At 40.3% G+C, this 25,882-nt stretch overlaps 1 protein-coding gene across 2 annotated transcripts in view; it reads right to left on the reverse strand.

Annotated features, from left to right (window-relative positions):
• Positions 1-25,882, reverse strand: part of FGF14 (fibroblast growth factor 14) — a gene marked incomplete at both ends in the record, with an annotated part of 344,004 nt that overhangs the window by 66,949 nt on the left and 251,173 nt on the right. The gene's annotated exons all lie outside the window — the stretch shown is intronic.

Below are 25,882 nucleotides of genomic sequence, written 5' to 3' on the forward strand. Positions count from 1 at the left end.
CAGAATAACAAAATAACAGAGTTGGAAGAGACCTTGGAAGTCTTCTAGTCTAACCCCCTGCTCAAGCAGGAGACCCTATGCCATTTCAGACAAATGGCTGTCCAGTCTCTTCTTAAAAGCCTCCAGTGATAGAGCACCCACAGCTTTTGAAGGCAAGTGATTACACTGGTTAATTGTTCTCCACTGTTAGGAAATTTCTCCTTAGTTCTAGGTTGCTTGTCTCCTTGTTTAGTTTCCCTCCACTGTTTCTTATCTTGCCTTCTGGTACTTTGGAAAATAGGTTGAGCCCCTCTTCATTGTGGCAGCCCCTTAAATATTGGAACACTGCTCTCATATCACCTCTAGTTCTTCTTTTCATTAGACTAGACATGCTCAATTCCTGCAACTGTTCTTCATATGTTTTAGCCTCCAGGCCCCCAATCATCTTTGCTCCTCTTTTCTGCACTCTTTCTAGAGTCTCAACATTTTTCTTATATTGTGGTGACCAAAACTGGATGCAGTATTCCAAGTTTGGTCTTACTAAGGCTTTATAAAGCAGTGCTAATATTTCAAGTGCTCTTGATTCTATCCTTCTGTTAATGCAGGATTGTATTGGCTTTTTTGCCTGTTGCCACATACTTCTGGCTCATATTTAAGTAATTATCCACTAGGACTCCAAGATCCCTCTCACATTTACATGTTCACTAGTTTCAGGAGAAGGAGAAGGATGGACAAAGACAGCTCAATCTAACACTGGTGATCCCTATGTATTATGGAGGTTGAATCATATAATTCAGAATTCGTGTAATTACATGAGGTGAACCCATGTAATTTGTATATGTAGAAGCTTAAACCAAGGAAGATCTGAGACATACGAGACTGCATACTTGCTAGTAATTCCAGATTTGCTCTTTATTGTGACTTCTATTGCAACTCTCTGTAGTTCACCTTCTCTCTTGGTGTAGGTAGATGGAGCCCAGAGTGAACTTTGAAGAGCGCAGTATATCTTTAAGTAGCTTTAACTTATCCAAGGACATATACAAAGCTTCTTAAATGTTTTTTTCAATTCTATAATCATTTCAATAATGGTCTTACCTATGTGAAAATCCAGCACTTTATGAACTGATAGAAGAGAATATTTGTAGCTCAGGGCCAAACTCTAAGGTCCTTGGTGTTCTCTCAGCTTGGTTGTTTTCTTGCAGACTTTTCATTACCTAACTAGGTCAGCGTTTCAGTGGTGCTCCAGATATTTGGGGTTGCACCCAAGGCACCTATACTATAATTATTACTTTTATGCCACCCAACTCTCAGCAATTCTAGGTCAATAGAACATTGTTAATAATATTTACAAACAAGGAACAATAAAACATACCAAAATAAAATACAATGCAGAGGAACAAAGATGGCAGAGGTTTTTTTTATTGAGACGCAGGTCTCAAGCAGCACTTCTGAGGATTCTTTTACATAAATACTGTAACTATTTGTTTGGTAGAAGCAATTTCCAATAAACCAGAACATGCAACCACCAACATTCTCTTGCATTTAAGGCATTGTTTAAAAAGCCAAACATTAATCCTGCAATACAGTGGTCTATAAACCTGTAAGGTCATCAACTACATCACAATTCATCTATTAGCTGCTGACAGACGTTTGACTCAAAGGGGAGCATAAGGAAGTGATGGATGTGAGGGCTTTGCTATTGAGCAGACAGATGACAATATGCTGTGCCATATTCTTTGCTTTATATTCTTGGCACAGCAATATTAATAGGAGATTGCAAACAATTTATCTTACCTAACCTATCAAACTGCTCAAGTATGAGAAGAGATGATTGACTGGAAAGAGTAGCAGAGAAGGATGCTGAGGAACTGGGAAGAAGAGCAATAAAAATGGTGAGGGGCTTGGAGGATAAATCCTGTGAGGAAAATTTAAAAGAACTGGATATATATATATATAGCTACAGAAGAGAAAGCTAAGGGTTATACATGATAGCAGTTTTCATTTTTGAAAAGTTTTCACAGGGAAGAGAATGTGGATTTCTTTTCTATAGTGCCCTGTAGGTTCTCTGTAGGATGGAACCTATGGATGGAAGCTTTACAGAGAGATCCAAAATCAAAATAAGGAATTACCTGACTGTGGGAGCTATTAAGCAGCAGAACAACTTGTTCCTTCTGGTTGTAGATGCTCCATCACTGGAGGTTTGAAAAAAAATTGGGACAGTCATTTATCTGGCGTGGTCAGAGAATTCCTGCCCTGGGAATGACTTTGGACTAAAATCTTCCAACATTATGATTTTATGATGCCATGTAGCATACATAGCATATGTAGTAAGGTGGCAACCAGTTTTTATTCTTCCTTTATATTTGAATTTGTTGAATCTCTGTAGGGAATATGGCTATATCCTCTTTGAAAGTACATACACAAAAGCTCAGCACAGAACATATTTCATTATTTCCCTCCATATTCCAAAGGAGATTGTCTGAAGTCAGAAGGAGAGCCTGCAAGCTTTTAGGCTAATTGGAAGGTTGGTGCAAGGGGAAAAGATCAAGGACAAAATAGCTAAAGACCTGTAGTCTAGTTTGTAGGGGGGGAAAAAAAGATTTTCCACAGCAACAGGCAGAGGAAGTCAGTAAACCCGAAAAAGTTCATATTTGTCACTGGCACCATATTGGTTTCCAAATATCTGCTGATTTCCTGAGTAATTCCTGCTGACCCTTCTCTGATCTACCCAGGAGCTTCAATTGTGCAAAAACTACACTACTGGGGTCTCTAGTGCCATTAATTCTGCATTGAATTATGGCCATTATTGGAGTGTGTTCAGTAGGCCCTTTGGTATCTTCTGCTTATTACCTGATTTAAAACTCAAAACTCTCCCTGTTTTTGAAAGCCTCTGTCACTTGTTTCGAACAGCACAGATAAAAGAAGAATAGATATAGCTGTCACTATTTAAATACCATCTTTATTTAATGCCTTACCTTTAAAAATTAAAATACCTTACTGTTTAAGAATAGAAAGATGTGAAGCATTAATGTTGAACTTTTTGGATTCAGCCTACAATGTGACATTATTCTACTGTGCCTCAGGCTAAGGAAGACAAAACAGAACTATTAATCCAATTCATGAAGAGAGAGAGAGAAACAGTGCACTGCTTTATTAATAGATACCCATTCAACCATAAAAACTCATTGTTTTCAATTGTTTAAAAGTCTCTTTAATGCTTTGATGGAGATACTCCGAAAAAAAGTTCATTTCCTCATTTAATATCTACCTTTTTCCTTCCAAAGAACCAAAACAAGTACTATAACCATTGTTTATTTTGTCTATTTGATTTTTATCCTGCCATTATTATTTATACGTAACTCAAGGCAGTGAACCTACTTAAAATTCCTTCCTCCTCCTCTTTTCCCCACCACAACAATCCTGTGAGGTGGGTTGGGCTGTGACTGGCCCAAGGTCACCCAGTCAGCTTCCATGACTAAGGTGGGACTAGAATTCCCAGTCTCCTGATTTCTAGGCCAGCACCTTAAACCACTATACCAAACTAGCTAAAGAAAGGGGGAGGGGGGGAAATGGCTAGCAACAAAACAAAAAAAGTTAGATACTGACTGATATTTAACATGACAACAAAATCACATGAAACCTGGCAGGCAGATTAAAAATAATCTCAAAATTTTAATTCAGTAACTCACTTTGATTTTTTTAAAATTGTGTTCAGTATATATTTTAGTAACAGAAAGATCACTTGAGCAGGTCTCCATTATCATTCAATTACCCTGTACAGGTAATCCTCGTCTTACAACTATTCATTTAATGACCATTCAAAGTTATAACAGTGCTGGAAAAAAATGACTTACAACCAGTCCTCACCCTTACAATTGTCAGTCTCCATAGTCATGTAATCAAAATTTAGGCTCTTAGCAGCTGATATGTATTTACAACGGTTGCAGTGTTCTCCGGTCATGTGTGACTTTCTCTGCCAGCTTCCCACAAGGGAAGCTGGATTCACTTAACAACTGTTTGATTCACTTAACAAACATGATTATTCGCTCAACAGTGGGGGGAAAAGTTGAAAAATTGAATGTGACTCACTTAACAACTGTCTTGCTTAGCAATGGAAGTGCTGGTCCCTACTGTGGTCATAAGTCACAGACTACCTGTATTTTCATTCTCATTAATGGAGCTTATTAAGTCCATTAAGGCCTTTTATGAATTTAATTTTAATTTAATTTATTAATATTTCTATACCGCCCTTCTCCCGGAGGACTCAGGGCGGTGTACAGGGCAAGAATAAAACACAGAGATTTACAAAAAATAAAAAATAATTAAATACATGCCCGATTAAAAATACAGTAATACATGGTAAAACCCCAATAAAAATAGTAAAAAGACCCCACCAATCCCCCCTCACGCCAGGCCGGCTTGCTCGAACAAGTATGTTTTCAGATCGCGGCGAAAGGAGCGAAGATCGGGCGCCGTCCGGAGCTCAACCGGTAATTGGTTCCATAACTCCGGGGCGCCCACAGAGAAGGATCTCCCCCTGGGGGCCACCAGTCGACATTCTCTGACCGGTGGCACCCTGAGGAGACCCTCTCTGTGGGAACGCACAGGGCGGAGGGAAGTAGGGCGGAGGGAAGCTAGGTAAAGGTAAAGGTCCCCCCGCACATGCGTGCTAGTCGTTTGCAACTCTAGGGGCTGGTGCTCATCTCTGTTTCAAAGCCGAAGAGCCAGCGTTTGTCCGAGGATGACTCCGTGGTCATGTGGCTGGCATGACTAGACACCAAAGGCACACGGAACGCTGTTACCTTCCCACCATAGTGGTCCCTATTTTTCTACCTGCATTTTTACATGCTTTCGAACTGCTAGGTTGGCAGAAGCTGGGACAAGTAACAGGCACTCACTCTGTTACGCGGCACTCAGGATTCGACCCGCCAAACTGCCGACCTTCTGATCGACAAGCTCAGTGTCCTAACCCACTGAGCCACCGCATCCATTTATGAAGCTAGAACTGGCCTTTTTGGTGGCAGTAACTAATACCAAATAAAACTATGATAGTCCTGGAATTGTTGTGATTTTAACCAGTCGCGTCTGACTCTTGGTGACTTTAGAGACAAGTGCTCTCCATGCTACCCTATCTTTCAATTGTTGGATATTCAACTTTGTATCAGATTTGATGTTATCAAGCCAGCATGTTCTTGCTTGCTTCTTCTTCTGTTCCACTAATCTTTTCTAGCATCATTGCCCTCTCCAATGAATTTGCATGTACGACATGGCCAAAGTAAATCAGACAGAGTGTTATGAATTTAGTTTCTAGTGATGTGTCTGATTTTATACAATTTAATGCCTCTCTGCTAGTTACTCTGTCCATGGTATATGCAATAATTTATCCCTACGCCACAGTTCAAAGGCATCAATTCTTCTTTAATCAGCCATTCTTAGTGTCCAGCTCTCATACCCATACATCATTATAGGGAAGACTATTGCTCTAACCAGATGGCTTTCTGTATTTATATCAATATATCTGCTTTTTCAGATCTTATTCATGTTAACCATTGCAATGCAGCCTACCGTTATCCTGCATTTGATTTCAGGAGTAGAACTGCCAATGTGAACTGCCAATTTTCTATCCAAACAAGAGAAGAAATAAAACTGTTCTTCTTTTTCACAATATTTTCTATAGAGAAAATAGTCTATAAAGCCGTATTTATTTACAACCATCTTACAGAGTTAAACCTTTGTATTTTATCTCTCTTTTCTTAATACTATGAATTTGGTCACTGACCTGGATCTTGATGTGTCAATGCAAAACTAATCTGGGACATAGCTAGCCAAGGAGACATCAATCATAACATTATAGCACTGGAGTAAGCCAAATCAGACAAAACAAAACAAGCCAACTGATCTCAGAATGGATTGTGCTTCTTCAATGCTTATTAATTTGCTTTGCAAAAATGCCTTTCTTAAATTTTTGAACTAAAAAAATAGTTTCAGCTATTTAATATGTGTGCCAAATTCCTATGGAAAATATGAATATCCAAATACAAGCCATCCGTCTCTCTCTCTCTCTCTCTCTCTCTCTCTCTCTCTCTCTCTCTCTCTCTCTCTCTCTCTCTCTCTCTCTCTCTCTCTCTAGTGCTTAACAATGTGTTGCTTAGTTTAGTTCTGTTTAATATCTATTGCTTGTCCTCATACACAGTGATCATACCTCCTGGTGTTCATTGCTCAGCGCCTGCTGCTCAGTATACTCTACTAGTGGAAGCAGCTAAACAAATAGTTGAGGTCCTTTCCATTGTTGAATATTTATTTTTATTGTCACATGAAAATAAAGATCTCTGGTATGTTCCTGTCATCGGAACTAAAAACAGAAACTAGTATATGAGGGGGGGGAAACAAACCAGGAAACCCAATTTGCATATCACAATAACAACATTTATTTCATTTACCGACCACCATGAGATAATATAAAATTGCAAGGATACAAAAATTGCAACCAATTGAAGTTAAATATCACAACATCATATTTTAAAACATTATACTTCTAATTTATATAAATAAAGTGGTGGTGCTAAAGCTAAACTGAGTGAATAAATCCAAATTGCAACATCAATAATTCTAGTCCAAGCAATTATCAGGAGTCAACACTGATTTGAAGGTCTGTGTGTGTGTGTGTGTGTGTGTGTGTGTGTGTGTGTAAGAGTTTCACTATTATTTTAGCTTTGGATTATAAAATATAATGTTTATGTAAGGTTTCAAAGTTTACAAAATGTGTTAGATCTTAATCAATTCCTGTTCAGTTTTATAAGTACAACACAAAAAAAGCAATTGTGCATACTGCTATAGGGTTAATTCATCAATAGTAATATATTTTATTGGCATGGTCTGACAATATTTGTGACAATATTGAAGAGATAATATATTATGTGTATCTCTTTGTAGTGGATATTGGAGAAACAGCAGAAGGGAAATATATAGGCTCTAATGCAGTGGTGGCGAACCTATGGCACACGTGCCAGAGGTGGCACTCAGAGCCCTCTCTGTTGGCACATGCGCCACTGCCGCCAGCAGCAGGTCCATCAGGCCACCACCACTGCCTGGAGCTGGAGCCCTGCCCAGCACAAAGGAGGCAAAGCGGCCAACTTGCAAGCTCGAGCAGAGGTGGTAGAGCAGAGATCACCAACCATTGTTGATTGATGGACTGGAAGAAAAGGGAGGGGGAAGCATTTTACATGCATGCATGCACGCATGGGGCTGCGAGCATGCACATGCTGCAAATGGGGTGGGGCTAGTGCCTGCGTGATACTCACTAGCCCTGCCCTGTTCTTCCATGGTGCAGCGTCTTGTATCTGCACCTTGCAGTGCTGCGGCAGCCGTTTTTGCCCCTTGCAGCACAGTGGCCCATTTTTGTGCTCCCGGGTTTTGCATGCCAGAGGCAGCATTCAGAGGCACCTCCCTGCCCCCTGAGGGCACCACAATGCTGATGCAGCCCTGGCACTTTGCGATAAATAAGTGGGTTTTGGGTTGCGGTTTGGGCCCTCGGTCTCTAAAAGGTTTGCCATCACTGCTCTAATGTAAAAACCTTTCTGTATTTTGAGACTTGCAGTTGTATAAGATCTGCCACCAGCACAACTGCATACCTCCAGTTTCAGCGAACAGATCAGGCATCCTAGCAATTACTTCAAAATCTTCAGCTGTGGCTTTTAAAAGTGCTAATTTCAGTAATAAGTCTTTTCCCATGTCTCTTGAAAACCATCTTCAAGAGGAGGCTAGACCCACTGGAATGTAGATCAACATTTAAATATAGCCAGCCGTTTTCTAGCATCTAATTTCACCATGTTCCCCACAAGATGCAAGGAGTCTTGGGGCAGTTCACAGAACTGAATGCATGCTAGTGGTTAGAAATGGGGGAAAGGATGTAATCGAGCCTCAGACAGTGTCTGCACCAACATCTTTGCTTGAAACAGCTGAAGGCAGCTGGAATGTCTCTTTAGATTGTAAAAATCAAAGTTGACAGCTACCATTCTCTGAGGCAGTATAAACTGCATAGGCATTTCTGTTACTCAAACAAAGGAACATTGCCCCATAGGGATTTCATGAGTGTTATTTGTTAAAATTAGACATCCATTAATTTTCCAGAGATATATTTTGGGTCTTCCGGCAAAATTAATAATTTTAGGATTTTTATTGCTACTGCCTAACCTTTCTTTATAGAACTGTATAAGAGCCCTCAGGGCTTCTCTAAGTCCAACAGGACTCTGGATAGAGGAATTATTTCATTTGCATGCAATAAGTTATTAATAAAATTCTCCTTTATCTTAGGAGGGTGGAAATCCAAATTAATTAATTAATTATCTATCCAAAATTATGTATGAAGTAGTTAAATAATAGGGGAGCCAAAACAAAATCCTTCTTATCTCTTTTCTTTATTATAAGTTTTTATTGATTTTCCAATATTACAATAGTATCTTTGAAAAGCAACATGGTGTCTGGGTTACAATAGTTCTATTTCATACAAGTACATATTATTACAAATCTCCAATTTGCTGTAGCCACTATTTCCTCTCTTTTTTCCTTTAATACATATTATCTCTTATCTAAATTAACATACTTCTTATTGTTATCCATCAGTTATTTAGTAGTTTTCTTACATTTGTCGATACCTTTATATATTTTATATTTTAACATTCCATCTTTAAGACATCAAACACCTTATATATTTTCCCAGCTTTAATTTTGCATTGATATTAAAGTTAAACGTTTGAAGTTTCTCATTTTTATATTTTTTGGGTGACCTCCCTTCCCTTTACAGAATTCTCTCCAATACCTAATAATATAAATACACTTCTTATCTATCTCATTTCCATATCAACAAGTTAGTAATACAATATAATATTCTTGTTTTCATTATAGTTTCCACATATTGAAAATTAGCCAAAATTTCTCCCATTTCAACATTTAATACATCCTTTCATATCACTACATCCAAGTATATTAATTACGTTATATCATTCTTAAGATATATACATCTTAATCAATTTCATTTAAACAGCTCAATATTTCAATTTAACTGTTGATATTTATACATCTGAGTTCTTTTTTTTAATTAGCCAATATTTTTATCTACTCATCAAAACAATCTCTCGTAATCCAAGTACAATCCTGTCTATTTTAGTGTTTTCCGTTTCAGGCCTCTTAAATATGTCCATTCTTCTTCAATCTTATTCTTGCTTTTTTCCTTTGCCATGTCATTTTTTGTTTCCTTGCTTCAGGGTCATCAAAGAATTCTTGTGTTATTGAATCATATTGAAGTGACCCTCCAATCTCCATTTTAGAAGGGTTGAGGGGTCTAATAAAAGCACCAAATCTTCTCATTATTTTCTCCTCTTGATATAATTGTCCTGGACTGTGTATTTTTTCTTCCATCTGTTTCTCATTTTGATCTTCAAGTGTCTGTGCCTGTAGTTGAGTAGTTAAATCTTCTGTCAATGTATTTGATTGTTCAATTTCTTCTGTCATGTTCTGTCCCAATAGATTATTAGTTTTGTCACAATTTGAGTTTGCTTAACCAAGACGTTTTCTAGTTTTCCCCCCCCCAAAAGCTCTTATTTCATCACTGGCTATAGAAAGGAACTGGTACGTATGGCAGGTTATTTTCATCATAGCATAGATTTGTTTTTGTATTTCTTCCATGGTATAGTCTCACATCTGGTGTTCAAGGTTAAAGGTATCATCCAAGTCTCTTCTCTTCTCTTCTCTTCTCTTCTCTTCTCTTTTCTCTTCTCTCTCTCTCTCTTTTAAGAGTGTCAAATTGCAATTTCAGGTTTGGCCACTGGGTGTCCCCCCAAGTGCTTAAAAATTCTTTTCTTTTCTTTTAGGGATTCAATCATTTCTTCTATTTTAGAAGAGCAAAGCCAAATTTTCAAATAAGATTAGGAAGTAAGGAGTAGATAGTCAAAAGCTTTTAGTCCACAAGTTATAAAGTTCTAGTTGAGGTCCAATTCATTTTTTCAACTTTTTTTTAAAACACCCCTGGAGGCTCAATCGCCGCTATTTTGAAGGGAGGGTTGAACTCTCCCCTCCCTCTCCGCAGTGGGGAAGGTACTTAGCAGCTTATTTAGGTGAAAGGAAGAAGATTGGAGTATAAGAGAGGGATCTTACCCAGTCTCTTCCACGCTGCTTTAATGTTGCCTGGTGGTAAGTGTGACTTTGGCTGTCTGCAGCCTAGTAACCGGCCATGTTGCTATGGCTGGTCTTTCATCCGCCGGTTCGAAGGGAATGCAGGCACTAACAGGAGGGTTGTGGCTCCCCCGCATTTCTGCAAAAGCCCCTTCTTGCTGGTTGCCCCTCCAGGGCAACTCTTTGGCCCTTTTAGGACTCCCCAGCGATGCGAAACTGGACGTGGAAGACGAGAGCCATCCTCCAGACATCCATAATGGCGGTGTTGGCAAACCGGAAGTCCAAAACCCTTCTTATATCTTTTGGATGCTGAGAGCAACTGTTAAATGTCCCATGGGGTTGCATTTAATTTCCAATGTTGTATATAGAATTTGTGTGATGACTCCTCCAGATGCTTCCTCAGACACCTCTCCGGATGCTAGGTTGGAGGAGTATGAGCTGATCCTGGGCAAGTCAGGAGGGGAGGTGGCCAATGGCTCTGAGGTGGGGGTTGAAAGGCCAAGAAACATGGAGTAGCTGCAGCAAGACCGACCAGATGAGCAGCTGGCTGAGTGTGGGGCATTTGAGGCAGAGCTGCAGCAGGACAGTCCTGAGGCTTCAGATGGGGGGAGCACACAGCTACAGCCAGTCAGCAATGAGGAAAAGGAACTGCTTTTTCCACCTCATCCAAGAGCATGTGGGGCAGGGAAAAAACAGGAGCAGCAGAGGTTAGCCCAACTACTTACGAGGCAGCAGCCTCATCCTTTTTAATGGGCTGCACTGGGAGCTGGCTATTTAGAGCAGTGGAAGGAGGGGAACAATGCTGAGAATGTATCAGTTTCCTGGCTGTGTGTGCTCCTGTGCTCCTGACTCTTGTCTGGGACTTTGGATCATATTTCATGGACTCTGGATTTGTCTCTGTCCTGTAGATTTACTTTCTCTTGGCTCTGCTTCTGTTTGTGGACTTGCCTTGGTTTTGTGGACTTGTCTTGGCTTCGTAGACTTGCCTTGGTTTTGTGCATTTGCTTTGACACAATAGGCTTGCCTTGCTTTGCTCTTCTACAATTTATTGCACATCTTGTGACAGGTGAAATAAAATACAGTTTTAAATCCAGTAAAGGCTGTTCACAGATGTCTGATGGAGCAGATAGAAATTTTAATAATAAATTTATTAAAATTTACACGTGAAATAAAAAACTAATACAAAGAAGGATATAAAAACTCTTTAAAAAGTGCAGAGAAAAAATAATAATAAAAGAAAAAAGGTATATAAAAAATAACTATCCTCTTCCTCCAGACCAATACAAATATTTCACTAACTTATCACCTTCTCTAATATTTCAATGAAAGATCTTTCCTTCCTATACTTTATCAATAAACAAATTCTAAAACCTCATTCAAGTCTAATCAGCAAAAGTGCCTTACTAGAACTAACATATATATTTTAACCTTAATTGAATAAATCAGTTTTATATTTCTTTACTTTACTTTTAATATAGTACCTCACTTTCTTTAAAAATACAGCAATAGAAATATCTTCCCATATCTTATCTACCACTATAAACAAACCTTTGTCGTCTAGTAAGAAAAAAAGTCCATTAAGAGTTACCAGAAATAACATATGTATTTTCATATTGGTCAGTAAGTCCACTTTGTACTCCTTCTATTTATTTATAAAAGGCTTTATCTTTAATCCCTTCAATGGTGTTAACAATCTGATTGCTTATCATTTTATCTTTATTTCCTCTCAGAAACTCCTTCACTAGTCTAATGTGTCTCTTGTGAATTAAAAAAAAGCTATCTAAGTCACTCTTTGAATTACTTTTTGTACTGTCTCCTTTAATTAAGACATCATTGAAAGAAGCTTGGAGAGTAAACCACCGTCAAAATCTAAAACCCGAGCTACAAGTTTTTTCTATTATTTCAATATTAAGACATCAGTCAGTTTCATGTGTAAATCCAGTTTTCCATATCATTCTTGTAGCCTGACCTTTTCAGATTCATATTCAAACCAGCCTCAGTCTCTGTTTTATCCAGTAAAATCTGCTTAGCTGAATGTGATGTGTTTAGAATTGCGGTAAAAGGAAAAGAGCATGCTAAAACTTTAACTATTAAAATTCTAAGAGCTTTATTTCCTTCTGCTGTCTGTTGCATCAAACAGAAAAGCAGAAAAATAATGTATTTGTTGGTGAGGTAGGGTGGAGCCCAGCATCCTCCCTTTTGGGGGATGGCAAGGCAATGCACTGCCCCCAGGAAGGTGTGCCTGGCAGAGAAGAGCAACCACCACATTCCCCATGTCCTACAGGAGGTGGAGCAGGCACCTCTCACCATGCCATGTCCAATGGGAAGGCAGAGGCTCACCCCTGGACACATGGATTGGTCACAGAGATGTGCAGCTAATTGCCCAGGGCTAGGCAGAGGGGGAGGAATGACAGGGACGAGTGGCAGGGGAGGGGCAAAGGGGGAATGGCAGGAGAGGGACGGATGTGGTTGGTTGGCTGGGGCAGGGGGGACTTGGATGAAGCAGGTGGGGCCAGGTGGCTGCAGCCAATTGTTCCATTCCAGCTCCTAGAGTTGGATAACCTGCCAGACTGCTCTTTTATGGTTTCCTCACATGAAGCATCTGTATGAAGCACCTGTGGCCAATCTTGATCCCCTTTTTGTTCCAGAGAGGGGTCTGAGGAGCCAATCCACTCACCAACATCTCTTTTTGCTATGGCCATCAGTACTGCTCTCTTGAAATTGTCTTCCATCTGCCATTGCTTCCCTGGAAGTCCCTTGAGTAGGTAAAATATTTTTTATCGGGTGCTCTAGGATACAACCATTGATCTACAGCAAAATCTTTCTTCCTAAAACTTCCCACAAAGAGACCTTCCTGCTCATGTATTTAATTTTATCTCCACCCCGAACCAAGCCAGTGATGCCCTCGATGTGATGTCCCGTTGCCTGGGAGCGGTACGGATTTGGATGGGGAAGAACAGGCTCCAGCTCAACCTGGCCAAGACTGAGTGGCTTTACGTACCGGCATCTCGACTTGTCCAAGAGGTTCCATCTTTGGTTATGGGAGGAGAGGTGTTGCCTCCCGTTGATAGGGCGTGCAATTTAGGCGTCCTCCTGGACTCACGACTCAGTTTTGAAGATCATATTGGAGTCGTGGCCAGGGGGGCATTTGCCCAGGTTCCCCTGGTGCACCAGTTGCGCCCCTATCTGGACCAAGATGCCCTACGTACAGTCACTCATGCACTCGTTACCTCTCGGATAGATTACTGCAATGCTCTCTACATGGGGCTGCCCTTGAAGACCACCTGGAGGCTTCAGCTGGTGCAGAATGCGGCCATGCGGGTAGTGATGGGAGCATCCCAATACTCCCATATTACACCCCTCCTGCGTGAGCTGCATTGGCTACCAGTTGTCTTCCGGGCGAGATTTAAGGTGCTGGTACTTACCTTTAAAGCCCTACATGGCTTAGGCCCGGGATATTTGCAGGACCGTCTGCTACCGAGGACGACTTCCCATCGCCCAGTGTGCTCACACAGAGAGGGCCTCCTCAGGGTGCCGTCGGCCAGACAATGTCGGCTGGCGACCCCCAGGGGGAGGGCCTTCTCTGTGGGAGCACCAGCCCTTTGGAACCAACTCCCCCTTGAGCTTTGGATGGCCCCGGACCTCCGGTCCTTTCGCCGTGACCTCAAAACTTTTTTTTTCCATCAGGCTGACCTGGATTGATGATGGGTTTTTAAATATGTTTTAATTTTTAATTTTTTAACTGTGTAGTTAATTTATTTTGGGGCTATTTAATTCTTTTTTAATTTTTGTATTGTTGTTTTTTATTGTTGTTAGCTGCCCCGAGTCCTTCGGGAGATAGGGCGGCACATAAGTCCCAAAAATAAAATAAATAAATAAATAAATAAATACAGTTAATGATTGTTAAAGAAACAACAACCAAATACAGCATGGAGCTTATAATGGTCTCTATAAAATGTGCCAAGGCTTAAAAATGAGAAAGGGAAACAATGATCACAATGAAATTAGCAGGATCATCCTTCATTATAAATGGGGAGAATTATAACAAATTCTTTTTTTACAAGGTGAAAAATGCCATAGGCTTGCAAAGATGCTAATATGATATTAATACCTAAAGAGGGACAAGATTTCACTTCAGCAAGGCATTATAGACCATTATTGAAAAATTACTATAAGTGTACAATCACTTTAGATGAAAGACTGAAAATAATTTTGTTAAGCCTTTATTCATGAGGATTAATGTAGGATTAAAGCAGTTAAAAGATAATATTAGAACTTGCCTTGGATATTTTGAAATATTTATAACAATATAGTGAAAAACATCTTTTTAGATGTGGAAAAGGCTTTTGACAATTTAAACTGGTTTTTGTTTGTTTGTTTCAGATTATGGTGATAAACAAAATAAAAGTGAATTTGAAATAGAATTACTAAGTAGGATCATTAATTGAAATAGAATTATTAAAGAGGATCATATTATTGCTAATATATATTATATAAACTTATATAAACTTCAACTATATATAAACCACTCCAGTATCTTTGCCATGAAAACCCTATGGACAGTACCAAAAGGCAAAATGATATGACGCTGGAAGATGAGCCCCTCAGGTCGGAAGGCGTCCAATATGCTACTGGGGAAGAGCAGAGGGCTAGTACTAGTAGCGCCAGAAAGAATGAAGCGACTGGGCCAAAGCCGAAAGGACGCTCAGCTGTGGATATGTCTGGTGGTGAAAGGAAAGTCCAATGCTGTAAAGATTTTTTCTCCATAGGAACCTGGAATGTAAGATCCATGAATCAAGGAAAGCTGGACGTGGTCAAACAAGAGATGACAAGACTAAACATTGACATCTTAGGTATCAGCGAACTAAAATGGACAGGAATGGGTGAATTTAATTCAGATGACCATCAGGTATACTACTGCGGGCAAGAATCCCTCAGAAGAAATGGAGTAGCCTTCATAGTCAATAAAAAAATAGGAAAAGCAATACTGGGATACAATCCTCAAAATGACAGAATGATCTCAGTTCGAATCCAAGGCAAACCATTCAATATCACAGTAGTCCAAGTCTATGCCCCAACCACCGGTGCTGAAGAGGATGAAATTGACCGGTTCTATGAAGCCCTACAGCACCTTATAGAACTAACACCCAAAAATGATGTCCTTATCATCATGGGGGATTGGAATGCTAAAGTAGGAAGCCAAAAGATAACCGGAATAACAGGCAAGTTTGGCCTTGGAGTACAAAATGAAGCAGGGCACAGGATGATAGAATTTTGTCAAGAGAATACGATGGTCATAGCAAACACTCTTTTCCAACAACCCAAGAGACGGCTTTACACATGGACATCACCAGACGGTCAACACAGAAATCAGATTGACTATATGCTCTGCAGCCAAAAATGGAGAAGCTCTATACAGTCAGTAAAAACAAGACCAGGAGCTGAGTGTGGCTCAGACCATGAGCTTCTTGTTGCAAAGTTTAGGCTTAAATTAAAGAAAGTAGGGAAAAGCGCTAGGCCAGTCAGGTATGAATTAAATCATATCCATGTTCAATATACAGTAGAGGTGACAAATAGATTTAAGGAATTAGATCTGATAGACAGAGTGCCTGAAGAACTATGGACAGAGGTTCGCAACATTGTACAACAGGTAGCAACCAAAACCATCCCAAAGAAAAAGAAATGCAAGAAAGCAAAATGGCTGTCTGAGGAAGCTTTGCAAATAGCTGAGCAAAGGAGGGAAGCGAAAGGCAAGGGAGAAAAAGAAAGATATGCCCAATTAAATGCAGAATTCCAAAGAATAGCTAGAAGAGATAAGAATGCCTTCTTAAATGAACAATGCAAAGAAATAGAAGAAAACAATAGAATAGGGAGGACCAGAGATCTTTTCAAGAAAATTGGAGAGATGAAAGGAACGTTTCATGCAAAAATGGGCATGATAAAGGACCAAAATGGCAGGGACCTAACAGAAGCAGAAGAGATTAAGAAGAGGTGGCAAAATTACACAGAAGAACTATACAAGAATGAGCTTAACGTCCCTGATAATCACAATGAGTTGGTCACTGACCTCGAGCCAGACATCCTAGAATGTGAAGTGAAGTGGGCCTTAGAAAAGCTGAGCAACAACAAAGCTAGTGGAGGTGACAGTATTCCAGCTGAGCTATTCGAAATCTTAAAAGACGATGCAGTAAAAGTGCTACACTCAATTTGCCAGCAAATTTGGAAAACTCAACAGTGGCCACAGGATTGGAAAAGATCAGTTTACATTCCAATTCCAAAGAAAGGCAGTGCCAAAGAATGTTCAAACTATCGCACCATTGCTCTCATTTCTCATGCTAGTAAAGTTATGCTTAAAATTCTACAAGCTAGACTCCAGCAGTATGTGGATCGAGAACTACCAGAAGTACAGGCAGGATTTCGAAGAGGCAGAGGAACTAGAGATCAAATTGCTAACATACGCTGGATCATGGAGAAAGCTAGAGAGTTCCAGAAAAACATCTACTTCTGCTTCATTGACTATGCTAAAGCCTTTGATTGTGTGGATCATAACAAACTCTGGCAAGTCCTTAAAGAGATGGGCATACCAGACCATCTTATTTGTCTCTTGAGAAATCTATATGCGGGCCAAGAAGCAACAGTGAGAACTGGACATGGAACCACTGATTGGTTCAAAATTGGGAAAGGAGTCCGGCAAGGCTGTATACTGTCACCCTGCCTATTTAACTTATATGCTGAGCACATCATGAGAAAGGCAGGGCTAGATGAATCAAAAGTTGGAATTAAGATTGCCGGAAGAAACATCAACAACCTAAGATATGCAGATGATACCACTCTAATGGCAGAAAGTGAAGAAGAACTAAAGAGCCTCTTGTTGCGGGTGAAGAAGGAGAGTGCAAAACTTGGGTTGAAACTAAACATTAAGAAAACCAAGATCATGGCATCCGGCCCTCTCAATTCCTGGCAAATAGATGGGGAAGAAATGGAGGTAGTGACAGATTTTATTTTCCTGGGCTCCAAGATCACTGCAGATGGGGACTGCAGCCAAGAAATTAAAAGACGCTTGCTCCTCGGGAGGAAAGCCATGGCAAATCTAGACAGCACACTAAAAAGCAGAGACATCACCCTGTCAACAAAAGTGCGTATAGTCAAGGCTATGGTCTTCCCAGTTGCAATGAATGGCAGTGAAAGTTGGACCATAAGAAAGGCTGAGCGCCAAAGAATTGAAGCCTTTGAACTATGGTGCTGGAGAAGACTCCTGCGAGTCCCTTGGACTGCAAGGCGATCAAACCGGTCAGTCCTAGAGGAGATCAACCCTGACTGCTCTTTAGAAGGCCAGATCCTGAAGCTAAAACTTAAATACTTTGGCCACCTAATGAGAAGGAAGGACTCACTGGAGAAGAGCCTAATGCTGGGAAAGATTGAGGGCAATAGAAGAAGGGGACGACAGAGAATGAGGTGGCTGGATGGAGTCACTGAAGCAGTAGGCGTGAGCCTAGATGGACTCCAGAAGATGGTAGAGGACAGGAAGGCCTGGAGGAACATTGTCCATAGGGTCGCGATGGGTCGGACACGACTTCGCAACTAACAACAACAACAAATATATATATATATATATATATATATATATATATATATATATATATATATATATAAATATGTTTATATGAAGTTTATATTTTGTTGAAATATGGGACATAAGAAGAACAAGTGAAAAAATGTAAGATAAAATGGGTTAAAAGCTTTGTCTATAATATACAAATGGACCAATGGGAAAATAGGGGCTGAAAGGGTTGAAATTCACTTTATGTTCTAGTCTTAGGAAGAATTTTTATAAAATGATATATCATTGATATTTGTCTCCATAAAGTTATTTTGAATCTTTGCTGGAAATGTGAACGATATGAAGGGACATTATAGCATGTTTGGGGAACATGCAAAAAAGCTAAAAAAATGGATACAAATACATACATTAATGCAGAAGATGTTATATATATATTTGTTGCAGAAGTCAGAAGCTTCTTTTTTTATTCTTTTGTTCTCTCTGCCCCTGTTTCATATTTTTTCTGCCTTTTTTCTTACTTCTTTTGCTCTTTTTTATTGTGTTAGCTTTTACATTCTTTATAAAATAATAAAATACACACATACACACTCCTACATAAAATTGGGGACAATTATTTTAAGACCTTAGGATTGCAAATCTTTAAGGATATGCTAATGTTTATTAATATAAACTTTATCATATGCGTAAGACTGTAAGACCTCCAGCTGTCTGCATTTGTTTACTGATTTAGTTTCTACTATTAAATTTCTTACCTAGGTGAACACCAACTCTCTCATAAGTATTTTCCTAATGGCTACATAATCTAATTTGAACTGCTGCTGCTGTTTACATTACTCATTGTCTGTATAAATTAATATACTGTATCATAGACTTAAAGGCTTAAATGAGAATATAAGAGAAGAGTACACTTACAGAAATTGTGGGGATGAAAAATGCTCCCCAAGGGACTATTTAACATGACAAAGTTTTCTGTAAAGGGGAACCTGAGGCTAGTAGGGTTCTTTCACATGCGAGCTAGTTTAATCTATATAAAAAAGTGACAAATGATTCCTTATGAAACAGAATAGCAATATAATTTACAGAACAGAGCACTGCACCTTCATGAGACATTTAACAAAGGACACAGGTTCAATTACTTCAGCACACTACTCATTCTTTATCAAGATGACCAAAAGGTTGTTCAATCATATTTCATTTTTTTGTAATTACCCTACTGGAATTAGGGTATTTTACTGGAATTTTACTGGAATAGGTCAATTAGACCAGGGGTACCCAACCTGCAGGCTCTGGCCTACTACCAGGCCATGGGCCATTCGGAACCGAGCCGTGGAGGTGGCGAGCACCTCTCGGCCTACACATTATTCATTTTTTGTAAAGTATATCAATAATATTACCAATCACCCAAAATAATATGAGGCACAATATCCTTTTTTAAAAGCATATTTATCTTCATAAAGCATTTCATTTGCATCTCGTGACTGAAAACAATAGGTCATCACTACTTCTTGAAAATCCTTAAAAAAACATGGCTATGTTGTAAAGAAGACAAGAGGAAGCTGATCTTCATGAGACGTTTGATATACAATGTTCTAAAGTTATACTACTTGCATTTGTTATAAACTCAGAAAGTATTTTGGTGGTATCATTTCATATACCACTTGCTGACTGTTGCCAGTACTCTAGTTTGAGTACTATGAAAGAATCAATGTATCTGCACTATGTTATCAGCTAATGATAAATGTCTAGGTTAGAAATTTGAATCTGAAAATCCAAAAAGCATTCATTTTAAAAGGTCTATCTTTCAGTATTATTTATTTAGTTATTAATTTATTATTATTGACAACTGTCATTTAACAAGATTTTCAGAAAGGAATGAGAAATTACAAAATGCAAAAATAAAAACAGGAAAATAAGACACGATTAATCTTGCATTTTTTCCCATAATTCATAGCATGTTTGGTGTAGTGGTTAAGGTGTTGGCCTAGAAACTGGGAGATTGTGAGTTGTAGGCATCCCTTAAGTATCAAAGCCATTGTTGGTGTGGAGAAATAAGATTATTAGATTTGTTCACCACCTTGAGTTATATCTAAAAACATGGGGAAAAACTATAATAAGAATAAATACAGAGAGCAAGGTAATTTTTTTTAAAAAAAACCCTCCTTTTTTTACAACTCTGTAATCCCTTAATTTGGGGTAGAGTCGGGGCGGCTGGATGGAGCTGAGTGTTTACTGGCCCTTTCTGATGCCATGTGGAGTTTGTAGCAGATATATTTTTTCTTTGTGCCCTGAGAGAGAAACACCCACCACTACCTAGGATTGAACTCTCAACCAACCAACTCTCAAGCAAGTGTCTTCACCACTAGGGCACCATGCCACTCGGAACAAGATAAAAATTAACTGCACATATTCATTAGAGAAGCCTAACCAAATTCAAGCAAGAATATCCAGTGTATTATACAGAAAGGCAAGCTAAAAACACATGCTTTTTAAAGAAAAAAAGAAAATAAAAATAATTTAAACTATCAAGCAATAATAGCAGATAAACAAAACACTAGAAATCTATACTGGTTTAAGAAGCAGTCCTGCTCAATGTTCCTCCATTTGAAATGACTTATCTCTTGCTCTAGTGTGTTGTTCTTGTGATTTTGCTTGTGATTCCTATACCCTGACCATTAGACTGTCTACAAGACCTGACTTGGTTCTCTGAACTTTATTGTATTGAGCTTCCCTTCTGTGCATTTCTACTGAAAGCAAAACTACCCAGGCAAGTTTTCTTTCCTAGAGACTCTAATTTGATAACACTCCTTTACTTCTCTTCCATTATCTACTCAGCCTTAAGTAAATTGCTGTTTTAACTTAGCAACTGTATGTGTGTGAGTTCAAAACCTGAAAAGAGGACAGTGATTCACAAGACCAAATCATATCAGTCAGCCTTTCAATATGAATGATTTATAGCACTGGTGTCCAACCATGCCTGGACCACATTGAGTGAAGAGGAATTGTCTTGGGATGCACATAATATATATATAATATAGTTCATCATCATCATCATCTTCCTAGCAATATTCCTGCAGGTGCAGGGCCTGCTTTTCAAATTGATGAATGGTACTTTGCACAATTAAATGCAGCATCTGGTTTCAATTGGGTAGTTTTCATGTCTGCATTTATTGTGTCTTGCCATCTTTGCTTCAGCCTTCCATGCAAGTGCTTGCCATCTGTGTTAAAGGGGAAGGCGATGCAGGCAATAGCTTGGAGTGTTGCTCATAGGACACAGCCATACCACTGTAGGCTTTCTCCTGCATTTTCTCAGGTATTGGTGCAATGCTCATTTGCTGCCAAACTGGGTCACTGCTGACAACAACTAACAACTAACAAAAGATGTGCATCTCCATAGCATATAAAGAGTGCTCAGTGCATTTGCTGGTTAGCCAGACTCAGTGCCATATAAAGCTATTGGACTCTGACTGGGCAGAGTCTGACATGGAGGAATCGAGCGGTCTTGAGCATGTTATCTGGACTGAGTTCCACCCTGTTTCCCCCGATGACGTGGACAGGATCATGAGGAGACTGAGCTCCACCACTTGTTTACTGGACCTGTGCCCCTCCTGGCTGGTTTATGCGGCCCGGGAGGAGACATGAGGCTGGTTCCAGGCAGTAATAACGGCTTCCTTGAAGGAGGGCATCTTTCCTGCCGCCTTGAAGGAGGCGGTGGTGAGACCCCTCCTCAAGAAGCCTGCCCTGGACCCGGCTGTTTTAAATAACTATCGTCCGGTCTCCAACCTTCACTTTTTGGCGAAGGTTGTTGAGAGTGTGGTGGCGCATCAGCTTCCTCTGTTCCTGGAGGAAACTGATTATCTTGACCCGTACCAATCGGGTTTCAGGCCCGGGTACAGCACGAAGATGGCATTGGTCGCGCTGGTGAATGATCTCTGGCGGGCTCGGGACAGGGGATGTTCCTCTGTCCTAGTCCTATTAGACCTCTCAGCGGCTTTCGATACCATCAACCATGGTATCCTACTGCAGCGTCTCAGGGGGTTGGGAGTGGGAGGCACTGTTTTACAGTGGTTCTCCTCCTATCTCCTGGGCCGCTCGCAGTCGGTGTTGACGGGAGGGCAGAGGTCCGCCTCGAGGTCTCTCGTTTGTGGAGTCCCTCAGGGGTTGGTCCTCTCTCCCCTCCTGTTCAACATCTACATGAAACCGCTGGGCGAGCTTATTCGTGGTTTCAGGGTGGGGTATCATCAGTACGCTGATGATACCCAACTTTTTCTTTCCACCCCGAACCAACCCAGTGATGCACTCGACGTGATGTCCCGTTGCCTGGAGGCGGTCCGGGTTTGGATGGGGAGAAACAGGCTTCGTCTCAATCCTGCCAAGACTGAGTGGCTGTGCATACCGGCATCTCGGGTTAGCCAGGCTGTTCCATCATTAATGATGGGGGGTGAGGTGTTACCTCCCGTCGATAGGGCTCGCAACTTGGGCATCCTCTTGGATTCATGGCTCAGCTTTGAAGACCATATAGGAGCCGTGACCAGGCGGGCTTTTGCCCAGGTTCACCTGGTGCGCCAGTTGCGTCCCTATCTGGACCGAGATGCCCTACGCACAGTCACCCATGCGCTCATGACCTCCCGGCTAGACTACTGCAATGCTCTCTACATGGGGCTGCCCTTGAGGACCACTCGGAGTCTTCAACTGGTGAATGCAGCTGCGCGAGTTGTGATGGGAGTTTCCCGATACTCCCGTGTAACACCTCTGCTCCGCGAGCTGCATTGGCTTCCGGTTGCCCTCCGGGTGAGATTCAAGGTGCTGGTAATGACCTATAAAGCCCTAAATGGTTTGGGTCTGGATTATCTAAGGGAGCACCTGCTGCCAGCGTCAACTTCCCATCGTCCTGTGTGCTCCCACAGGGAGGGCCTTCTCAGGATACTGCCGGTTAAGGAATGCCGGCGGGTTATTCCCTGGGGAAGAGCATTCTCTGTGGGCGCGCCGGTCCTATGGAACCAACTTCCCACGGAACTTAGGACTGCCCCCGACCTTCGCTCATTTTGCCGGGACCTGAAAACTTGGCTCTTCGAGCTGTCTGGCCCAGACTGAGGGGTTTAATTTTAATTCGGTTTTAGTTTTAAATTTCAGGGACTTGAATTAATTAATCGTTTTAACTGATTTTAATTTTTGTAAGTTATGCTTTTAATTTTCCCTGTAAACCGCCCTGAGTCCTACGGGAATAGGGCGGTATATAAATTTAATAAAATAAATAAATAAATAAATATCATTGTTTTATATACCTTTGATTTTAGATAGATGGACATGTGTCAATCGCAAAGCACTCCAATGATTTCCTTCCTTCTTAGCCACGTTTTGTTGACTCTTGCACACACTTTGTCATTAGTGCTGTCTTCCTTTGTAGATAGGATCCTAACCAAAAGTGTTGATCTTCACTAAATTTTCATTGCTGTATGAGTCCGGGGTGTTATGTTGCAGGTGCTTGTCTGTTTGAATTCTGAAGTCCCAGAGCAGTTTAACTTTATCATTTTCTATTACTTCCTCTATTTTATGATCCCGCCAGTTCTTGCTTACAGGCAAATGATATTTCTTGCAGATCTTCCAATGCACCATTGTTGCTAATTTGTCATGCCGCTGCTTGTAGTCAGTCTGTGCGATCTTCTTGCAGCAGCTTACCAGGTGGTCCACTGTTTCTTCAGCTTCTTTGCATAGGTGGTATTATTATTATTATTATTATTATTATTATTATTATTATTATTATTATTATTATTATTATTATTATTATCTCATGCCTTACTAGCTATTCATTCTCTTGAAAGTGATGAGAATTCATTCTATGACTTCTCCATATGCATAGAACAAATGCGAGATCTTTTTTTGTGAGCCACAGTGTCTCTCTAACCATAAGTACAAGTTGGCATCTCTGATGATACAAATGGGTATTATATTATTAAAAAGGCTAAAAACATGAAAATTGTAATGTAAGCACATAACTAAATTAGACACATTATTTTAAAAAAACATCTAGAGCAGAGGTCCCCAACCTTTTGGGCCCCAGGGACCAGTTCCATGGAAAGAGGTTTTTCCACGGACCGGAGGCTGTGTGGTTTTGTGTGCTGCCTGCATCCCACAGATGAGGCTTTGCTTGTTTGTGTGGACCAGTTGCTGGCATGCCATGTCCCAGTACTGGTCCACAGACCAGGGGTTGGGGACCCCTGACCTACAGAATCCCTTCCCATCAAAAGCTGACCTCAGCTACATGCGTGATATGGCCCCATTTAACTTGTATACTGGTTCCAAGAATCTTGAAGAGATAATTCTTGCCACAAGCATTGATACAAGAGGCTGGAGACCAGAAGAGTTGGATATGGATGTGTGGGGAGGTGTTGCTTTTGGGGCATTTAAGAATTTTTATTGTGGTTCTTACAGTGTTTATGTTTTTATTGTTCTATGAGCTACCCAGGGTTATGGTACATGGGTGGCTATATAAGTCAATTATATAAGTCATTTAAATAAATACATACATATTAAATCCTGGCCCGTTCACCAATATAACTAAAGACGACTTGAACTTGTCCTGTTAACATATTCAATATTAGAAATTCACTAAAACTCCCTTGAATCTTGGCCTTCAATTCAAAAAAGTGTTTGGAATTGTATTTTAAAAACCAGGCTTAAGCAAAGAAATAGTAAATAACCACTAAAGAAAAAACTGTATTGACCTGATTCTAACTTATATTAGTTGATCTATTATAATAAAAATGACCTTTCTCTCAAAGAGCATTATTTCACCATTTCTAGCAGTATTAAAATTCCTTTAAATCATGATCATCCATCCCTGAGAACTAAATGGGAAATCATGTGTGAATAATAAGGCAGTTCCCTTTTAGAATATTTCTCTTTAAGCTTTATGCAGATAAAAAAAACAAATATACTCATTAATGTGAAGATCAAGATTCTGATATAATAATGTTTTTAGGACTTAAGCAATAATAACAAACATTTTATGCCTTGAACTTTCATATGATGCTTTTCTTGTGGAAAGATTTTCATTTTCATTTGGTTAAAAGAAAGGATATTTCAATACAGATACTTCTATCTGTAGAAAAAGAAGTGATGAAGGAAATTGTGCAGAGGCATCATAAAGATATTATACAAAAAAGATTGTAGTATCCATGGAGATTTATGGAACATTTCAATAATTACTGTTTTATGAATTATGACTCAAAGTACAGGTAGTCCTTGACTTACAACAAATCATTTAGTGACCATTCAAAGTTATAGCATCACTGAAAAAGTGACTTATGTCCATTTTTCACACTTACAACCATTCCAGCATCCCCACGGTCATGTGATCAAAATTCAGACAGTTAGCAAGTGACTCCTATTTATGATGGTTGTAGTGTCCCAGGATCATGTGATCACCATTTGCGACCTTCTGACAAGCGAAGTCAATGGGTAAACCAGATTTACTTAATTTAATTTAATTTAATAATTTAATATTTGCATTTGTATACCGCCCTTTCCCTGAGGACTCAGGGCGGTTTACAGGGAATTAAAAATCAAAGCATACAAAAGTTAAGACCAATTTAAAAAGCATTAAATTCACCCTGTACATTAAAACCCCAGTTAAAATTTTCCCCTCAGCCTGGGCCCGAGAGCTCAAAGAGCCAGGTCTTCAGGCCCCGGCGGAATGATCGAAGGTCGGGAGCAGTCCTCAGCTCTACTGGCAGCTGGTTCCAGAGGGCAGGCGCTCCCACTGAGAAGGCCCTATCCCTGGGTGTCACCCGCCGGCAATCTCTCACCGGCGGAACCCTGAGCAGACCCTCCCTGTGGGAGCGCACTGGGCGAAGGGCGTTTGATGCCGGCAGCAGGTGTTCCCTCAAATAACCCGGACCCAGGCCATGTAGGGCTTTATAGGTGATAACCAGCACCTTGAATTTCACCCGGAGGGCAACCGGAAGCCAATGCAGCTCGCGGAGTAGAGGTGTTACATGGGAGTATCGGGAAACCCCCATTACAACTCGCGCGGCCGCATTCTGCACCAGTTGAAGCCTCCGAGTGGTCTTCAAGGGCAGCCCCATGTAGAGAGCGTTACAGTAGTCCAAACGGGAGGTCACAAGCGCATGAGTGACTGTGCGTAGGGCGTCTCGGTCCAGATAGGGACGCAAC

The sequence above is a fragment of the Vipera berus genome (assembly GCF_964194415.1).
Source record: "Vipera berus genome assembly, chromosome: 4".
NCBI classification, from domain to species: Eukaryota; Metazoa; Chordata; class Lepidosauria; order Squamata; family Viperidae; genus Vipera; species Vipera berus.